This window comes from Lipotes vexillifer, unplaced genomic scaffold (assembly GCF_000442215.2).
Source record: "Lipotes vexillifer unplaced genomic scaffold, Lipotes_vexillifer_v1.1 scaffold1445, whole genome shotgun sequence".
In the NCBI taxonomy this organism is placed as follows: domain Eukaryota; kingdom Metazoa; phylum Chordata; class Mammalia; order Artiodactyla; family Lipotidae; genus Lipotes; species Lipotes vexillifer.
The window spans coordinates 21,850-28,805 of record NW_006780440.1 but is presented as its reverse complement, the minus strand read 5'-3'; the positions used below and the strand labels follow the sequence as shown (position 1 = coordinate 28,805).

Genomic DNA, 6,956 nt, shown 5'->3' with positions numbered 1-6,956 from the left:
TAAGGTGAATAAAAATCATCTGGAGGGCCTGTTATCACAGAGATCACTGAGCCCCACCAGAGTTGCTGATTCCATAGGGCTGGGACAGGGCCCGAAAACTTGAATATCTGACACATTATCAGGGGACGCTGGTAAAGCTGGTCAGGTTGTTACCGAATGCAGGTTCGTGTGTCTGAAGCACAGTGAGGCCAAACAAACCTAAAGGTTGGAGTCTGGAGCAGAGAAAGGTTTATTGCAGGATCGAGCAAGGAGAGGGGTGCCCCGTGTTCCAAAACACCCTGAAATCTCCAAAGGATTTCAGCAAAGCATTTTTAAAGGCCAGGTGAGGGAGGGACATCCCAGGGAATGTGCTCAGCTCATGCACAATCCTCTGATTGGTTGATGTTGAGGCCACAGGGCAGGTAACATTATCCATCCTTAGGGGCCAGGTCTGGGGGCTACGTGCTCATGATCATCAAGGAGTTCATTTCTTCCATTGGGTGGTGGTTTTTAGCATCTGAAAACTCAAGAAATATGCCTGAGATACTATTATCTGAGTACTTCAGAGAGGAACTGCAGCAGAGGATATGGGGGATGGGTTTGTCCTAGGAAGGCCCCATAGGCTACTGCTTGGTTACAAGGTGACCATACTTTGAGAACCACTGCTCTAGTGGCTTGGAATGTTAAGAAAGTAATGGAAGAATCCCTTCCCAGGTCTAGATTCTAGTATCGCAGCTATTTTGGTAGGGGGAAGGGTAAGTTTTGTCCTTGCTTGGACTTCTTGTTCATTTATATCAAAGCCTATTTGAGGCAGTGCGCTCGGCAGTCCTGCAGTTCTGTCTTTTGCTTCAACAGTGTTTGGAATGAACAGACCCAGGGACGCTCCTTGCTCCAGCCCCCGACCACCCTCCAACCTTTCTTCCTGTCGCAACCTTTGGAATCAGCCACTCAGCTATCCTCAGCCTCCAGGACAGGCCAACACCGTTTTTTGAGCTTAGCTCCTTATCACTGATCAACCACGAGTTCCCAGGTTCGTCAATTATTCCACATCGAGGGGGAGGCCGGCGCCCACCGGCTGTTCAGCATGCATCTGGGGACACTCACCTCTCTCTGAGCTTCTATTTCGACAGCAACAATGGGACTCTGGACAGTGTGGGCCACATTTTTCGCCAACTGGCTGAGGAGAAGTGTAAGGGCGCCCAGCGTCTCTTGAAAATGCAAAACCAGTGCTGTGGCCACGCCCTCTTCCAGGATGCGCGGAAGCCTTCTCAAGATGAGTGGGGTAAAACCCAGGACGCTGTGGAAGCCGCCATTCTTAGGGAGAAGAACCTGAACCAGGCACTATCGGATCTGCGCACCCTGGGTTCCGCCCGCGCAGACTCCCACCTCTGTGACTTCCTGGAGAGCCACTTCCTGGAGGAGCAGGTGAAACTCATCAAGAAGATGGGCGACCACCTGACCAACCTCCGCAGGCTGGCTGGTCCGCAGGCTGTGCGGGGCGAGTATCTCTTTGAAAGGCTCACCCTCGAGCACAAACAGGAGTCTCTGAAGTCCAGCGGCCTCTGAGGAGCCCCTCTGGCGTCAGAGCTTCTGCCTGAAGCCCTGCTCTGCAGCTACTAGGCAACTTTGTAACCGCCCTGGAGCCCTCTCCCAAGCCTTGGACCAAATGGAAACAATAAGGCTTTTTGCAGAAGGGGAAAAAAAAAGCCTATTTGAAACACAAACAGAATAAAGAGAAAAAAAGAAATATATATATGTATTTTATGTATATACATATATATATATTCATGTTCTTTTAACATATGAATTGCCCCACTTTATCTGTGTGAAATAAGTTTGTTCCCGTTATTGGGCTGGTTCTCAAGCTTTGCTGCTCGTTTGAATTACCTAAAGAGCTTTTAAGAATAACATTGGTGTCTGGGTCCCAGCCCCAGAGATTTTGATTCAGTAGGTCTAGGGAGGAGCCTGGGCACGCGGAGGTCTCAGAGTTCCCCAGGTGATTCTAATGTGCAGCAACTTTGTGAACCACGTCTTGGCTTCAATCCAGCTAGTGATCAGGTATTAAATCTAAGACTCATGGGCTAGTGCGTGAGTTCTGTTGCTAGGTGTATTCCATTTTCTTCCTCCTGGAGGATTCGTGCCAGGGAAAATGATTGATAGTTGTGTTACTTCTCGGAAATGGATTGAAATTTTCAATTAGCGTGAACAGGGGACGTTGAATAGGTGAATGCAATAAGGTGTATCATTTACGTATTGCCCTATGTGTATGGCTAGAAGCTTTTGCAACTGAGGTCTGCCCTACTTTTCATGCTAATGGTAATGCTTTTCCCCCTAATGCAGCTGTAAACTTTATAAGCCCATAGGTAGACAGCATCACAAAATATTTACCCCTCCCCACTGGCCCACTCTCAAGCTTCACTCCCCTTCCCCAATACACAAATGTACATCAATGCACTTGAGACCAATATCAACATATTGACCTTCAATTCTTCTACTTTGCAGCTTCCCTCTTATCAGGAGATGTCAGCATTTAGTGCAAGGACAAATGCTTGCCTCTTGGTGAGTAATGTAGACAATGCCTCCAAGAGACAAATAGCCCTTAGGGAGGGGGAAAAAGTCTGTCAAAAAGGTTGATGCCCAGAGGAAGCACTTTCAGTCATCTCAGCTTAGAGGTCAAATATCCAAAATTAAAAAGGTTAAAAAAAGAAGAAGAAGAAAGCAAGGAAGTAAAGAAGGAAACAATTTTCTTATCTCATAGTAATAAGGCAGTTTTCCTTAAAAAAAAAAAAAAGACTTAAGCCTTAAATTCTCTTTCCTAATCAAAATGTGCTTTTCCGTCCTTAGACTATTCCTCTTATGTCCTGTATTATTCATGATGTTTAATTCTTGAAATAGCACATGGCTGAAAACAGAAGCTAACCTCTTGTCCACTATGAATTAAATCTTCTTTTCCTAGGACCTGTCTACAATGTACAATTTGGGGTTTGCCAACATAATTATTTTCTCTGAAATAAGTTACAGCATTTTGCCTTTTCAATATATAGTTATACAATATATTGTTAACACAACATAGTTAATATAGTCAATATAGTAAATACAACTATAACACACATGATATGATGCCACTTTGGTGATTTTCTTCATCCATGTAATTCTGAAATTTGACAGTATAGTTTTCATATTCTAATGAGCTGAGTATTACCTTTGCAAGGATAGAAAAATAAAATAAATTCATAATATTCTTGTGTGGTTTGCCCCTGGGGTGGATTACCATAATTGGGGGATATTTGAGCCTTTCCCCAAGTCATTAAAAAACCTCCAGCGAGCAGCCCCTTGTCCTCTCCAGGGAGTGGGGGGAAAGGATCTTTAATCATAATAATCCTGGGGGGAGAAATCTCAGAAAAAAGACATCTGCTTCTGTGCCTTCTTGTTTTGCAGAACAGCAGTGATTGCTTTAGCAGCTTCTATTGCCATGTGTGTACAATAAGTAAACGAACATAAAATTGAATGAACGCATAAAAGGATAACCCCACCCAGCTTAACAAATCCATTCTCTGACCTGCTGAAACAAAATTGAGCTATTTGTAATGAAGTGGATAGACCTAGAGTCTGTCATACAGAGTGAAGTAAGTCAGAAAGAAAAAGACAAATACGGTATGCTAACACATATATATAGAATTTAAGAAAAGAAAATGTCATGAAGAACCTAGGGGTAAGACAGGAATAAAGACACAGACCTACTGGAGAATGGACTTGAGGATATGGGGAGGGGGGAGGGTGAGCTGTGACAGGGCGAGTGAGAGATATGGACATATATACACTAACAAACGTAAGGTAGATAGCTAGTGGGAAGCAGTCGCATGGCACAGGGATATCGGCTCGGTGCTTTGTGAGCGCCTGGAGGGGTGGGATAGGGAGGGTGGGAGGGAGGGAGATGCAAGAGGGAAGAGATATGGGAACATATGTATATGTATAACTGATTCACTTTGTTATAAAGCAGAAACTAACACACCATTGTAAAGCATTTATACCCCAATAAAGATGTTAAAAAAAAAAAAAAGAAATGGAAGGAAAATAGAACTTTCCCTCAGGGATGATAGAAGGTTTAAAGGAGTAAATATGTAAGTGACTTAGCACAGTGCCTAGTACAAGAGAGATCAATATAAGTACTTATCAATTTTTTTTTTTTTTTTAAATAATACACAATGTATTTATTTATTTATTTATGGCTGTGTTGGGTCTTCATTTCTGTGCATGGGCTTTCTCTAGTTGTGGCAAGTGGGGGTCACTCTTCATCGCGGTGCGCAGGCCTCTCACTATCGCGGCCTCTGTTGTTGCGGAGCACAGGCTCCAGACGCGCAGGCTCAGTAATTGTGGCTCACGGGCCCAGTTGCTCCATGGCATGTGGGATTTTCCCAGACCAGGGCTCGAACCCGTGTCGTCCGCATTGGCAGGCAGATTCTCAACCACTGCGCCACCAGGGAAGCCCGACTTATCAATTTTTTAAAGAGACAGATGAAAGAAATAAAATGTGGCGATTTCAATCTACTGATATATATTCTTGACATTAAACTCCCTTTTCATTCATTGGATGACCTAACTTGTTCATGCTTTTTCTTACTCTAGTGAACTAGGGTAGCTAATATCATAGTTTAAAAATTTTGCTTTTATACTTACAAGTAAATTTGACCTGCAAATTTCCTTTTCGTTACACTCCTAATCTATTTTCAGTATTAGGATTATATAGACTTCATAAGATGAATAAAGGAGCATTCTTCCTTTGCTACTCTCTAGAAGTTTTTCTTTGTTAATATTGATGTGATCTGTTTAATACAAGTTTGATAGAATTCACCTCCCAAATGATCTGGCCGGGTCTGGTATTTTCTTGGTGAAAGATTGTAAACTATTGACTTAATTCCTTTACTGGTGCAAGAACTCCAGCTACAAATTTCCTCTTGTGTCAGTTTTGGTAAACTTTAGGAGCTAGGAAATTGTCCACTTTACAGAAATGTTCAAATTTACTGGCATTTCATATATTCTCTGTTTGTACTCTCTGCTATAACATTGTCCTGATTCTTTCTGTATATTATTTACTTACATGTTTGTTTTGCTTAATCAAAGTTTGTTTTCTTTAATCTTTTCAAAGAATATTCTTTTGACTTACTAAATCACCTCAATTTTACACTTTTTTGTGTATTATTAAGTTCTGCTCATATCTTTATTGTCTATTTTTTCTATCTTCTCCGGGTTTATTGTTTTACTCTTCTGATGTCAATTAAAACACTTGGTTATTAATTTTAATAAATCTTTTTAGTTATAAATAGTTGAACTTTTTGAAGATTCCAGCTTAGTTGTACGTATCTAAGGGTCAGCTCCCCCTCACAGTTGCTGGCCTAAGGCTTAGTTCACCCTATAGCAATGTATATATTGACATTTTTTCCCCTCGACTTTCTGTGTTTTGCTACTTCTCACTTTTCTTTGCAGAGAAGCCCTTTGAAATACCCTTAACTTATTTTACAGCCAATAAGTCTTTAAAATACCGTGTATTTTTTAAGATACATCAACTTACATGATTAGGCAGGAAATCTGATCTGCCACATTTTTAAAAACAGCATAACTTCACTCTTCTCCACGGTTACTCTGCCGTATCACACGACCTTCGAGTTTTTAGCTTTATCAATGACATGTACTTTAAAAATGTTTTAAAGATCCTACCCAGTCTTTTAAAACATCCTTGCTCCTTGTTTCAGTTCTACTTTTATGTATACTTTCTGCCTGGCACCTGATTATTCCAACATCTGATGGATGGCCTTGGCAATCGAATTCTGGTATTGATTGTGTTTGCTGATTGTCTCCACTTGTAGCTGATGTCTTCATTATTGTGTAAATGTAGATCATGAGCTCACGTTTAGCTAAACTTTATCTGTGGGAATGCTATAGGCCTGTGTTGAAGGTCTACCTCTCCAGAAAGGGTTTCGTTTTGGGTTTGGAATACCACCGATTTGGGAGCATTTTAAGTTCATTTCTTAGCTTCTGTTTGCAAGACCGCAAATAAATTTGCAACCCAAACACTGTGAACACAGATCTGCAGTTCAGAATTCTCAAGATTTCCTACCTGTTTCCTACCCAGAGCAGAGGCCAGGAGAATTTGGTTTTAGCCTCCCTTTGCCAGCAGATATTTTTTTCTCCTGGCACACCCTTTCATTAAAGGTGAAGCTAGGGATAGATAGGTTTAGTTCTAACTTCCCATCTAGTAGGGATGGAGTCTTACCTCCTGCCTCCCATGTGCTCATGGCCATTTAAAAACAAGTCTCTATACCAGGTGTGTCATTAAACTACGGCCTGTATTCCAAATCCAGACAGCTGCCTATTTTTTAGGGCCTATGACCTATGAATAATTTTCACACTTTAACTGGTAACATTTTAAATGGTTACCTAAGTACCTAAATAATATCCTCAATTTTGCCTCTTTGGTCTACAAAGCCTAAAATATTTGCCATTTGGCTCCGTAAAAACAGGATTTCCAGCTTCTGTTCTAAGCTATCAATATCTTCAATCTACTCTTAATATAGCTATAACGCTCACACATGTACCACGCTTCCTTCATGGGTCCTGGAAGTTTCGACTGCACACTTCTAAAATCAACCACGCACTTAAAAATAAGTTGTGTACATTTAAGCTAGCATACCTAACCCTTTTCTTTTAGGAGACTTTTTCAAGTAATCTTGCCCACTGTATTCTTCAGAACTTCATTAATAATGGCAAAAAATTGGGCTTACCTGGGGGCGCCGTGGTTGAGAGTCTGTCTGCCGATGCAGGGGACACGGGTTCGTGCCCCGGTCCGGGAAGATCCCACATGCCTCAGAGCGGCTGGGCCCGTGAGCCATGGCCGCTGAGCCTGTGCGTCCGGAATTTGTGTTCCGCAACGGGAGAGGCCACAACAGTGTGAGGCCTACGTACAAAAAAAAAAAAAAAAA

General features: G+C 41.9%; 1 pseudogene; it reads left to right on the top strand.

The window, feature by feature from the left end:
• The first annotated feature begins 793 nt into the window (after positions 1-793).
• LOC103085234 (ferritin light chain pseudogene) lies at positions 794-1,545 on the top strand (annotated as a pseudogene).
• Positions 1,546-6,956: the final 5,411 nt, after the last annotated feature.